Here is a 1,481-nt window from a genome sequence, read left to right as displayed (position 1 = left end):
GAGGTGTAGTCTCGTTGCAGGAAGTGTGTCACTGTGGGGGCAGACTTAGAGGTCTCTTGATTAAGCTTCCCCCAGTGTCACAGTTAACTTCCTATTGGCCTTCTGATCAAGATGTAACCAGGACCATGTCTGCCTGTATGTCATCATGCTCTCTGCCATGATGATAATGGGCTAAACCTCCGAAACTGTAAGCTGCCACCTCAGTTAAATGTTTTCCTTTATAAGAGTTGCCATGGTTATCTGCAGGCTCAAAGCTGTAGAATCTTCACAACACAGGGCACCAGCAGGATGTCCAAGAAGAGTCCTAGTGGGGACCCAGCATTGAATGTGTAGTGGAGACCAAGAATCTCAAACCAGACCAATGACACTTTGCAATGAACCCTTGCAAGTAGAGATGCGTGGATCATGGAGTACACAGTGTGCCTTGTTGGGTGTCACTGCAGATTCCAGGGAGATATTTTTAATTCCTTCCCCCATCTCATTTTTTTCCTTCATGTTTTTTTTCCTCTTGAATTTTTTTTTATTTGGGAGAGGGGGGTTCTCTGGGGTGGAAGGTAGATGAGAAGGAATAGGGAATGAATGGAGTCAAGGCACATGATGAAAAAACACATAGAGTAGATTTTTATTTTAGATTAAGAAGAAAAAAAGAGTTGCTATGGTCATAGTGTCTCTTCCCAACAGTAGAAACCCTAAGACAATGGGCTTTCCATGACACTAACACTTATATAAGGAACACTAGCAGTTACAGCCACCTTTGGCCTTTGTAACATGAGGGGGCCGGCTTATTGGGGTTTCTGTCCTGCCCAATTCCCACAGCTGTTTAACCCCAAAGAAAAATCACACATAGATCTCTAGAAGTTATTAAGCTGATTGGTCCATTAGGTCAGGCTACTTATTAGCTAACTCTCACATCTTGATTAACCCATTTTTTTGATCTATTTTAGCCATATGGCTCTGTACCTTTTTCAGCTGGCAGAATACATCCTGCTGCTTCGATGGTCTGGATAGGAGTGGGAGGAATCAACTTCCTCCTCCCCAGAATTCTCCTGCTCTAGTTGCATCATTTCCACTTCCTGTCTTGTTTACCTGCCTATATTTCCTGCCTGACCAATCAGCATTTATTTTAAATATGATTGACAGATACAGACAATTCTCCCGCACCAGGCCTTTCTCATAGTCAAGTAGGTTGGTGTATACAAAAAAGCATATGAAGGAAGTGACAATGAGTCACTTATAAGGTGAGGTTTAAAAGACTCCATTCTGAGCTCTCTCTTTGGACTCACACAGGGGGCCAAGTGATGAACAGCCTTAAAAAGAAACCCACACTCAAAAAGCTAAGATTATTGCACAGTGTACACCCAAGTGTGCTTTGTCTGTGGTTACCTTGGCCTTGATCCTGTGCTAGAGTAAAGCCTCTTCTTTTTTTCTGCATTAAAAGGGTACTGTGTCCTTTTAAATGTGTTCAGAAAATCAGCATATCA

The 1,481-nt window shown here is 42.6% G+C and overlaps 1 non-coding gene across 1 annotated transcript; it reads left to right on the top strand.

Moving 5' to 3' along the window:
* Nucleotides 1–1,343: 1,343 nt before the first annotated feature.
* Nucleotides 1,344–1,481, top strand: LOC125388115 (small nucleolar RNA SNORA22). Its single transcript, XR_007228127.2, has one exon. It is a non-coding gene; the product is annotated as a small nucleolar RNA SNORA22 (small nucleolar RNA).

Source organism: Myodes glareolus, chromosome 11, assembly GCF_982192425.1.
Source record: "Myodes glareolus chromosome 11, mMyoGla1.1, whole genome shotgun sequence".
NCBI lineage: Eukaryota > Metazoa > Chordata > Mammalia > Rodentia > Cricetidae > Myodes > Myodes glareolus.
Note: the sequence above shows the minus strand (reverse complement) of the source record. Positions and strands in the feature narration are given on the sequence as shown.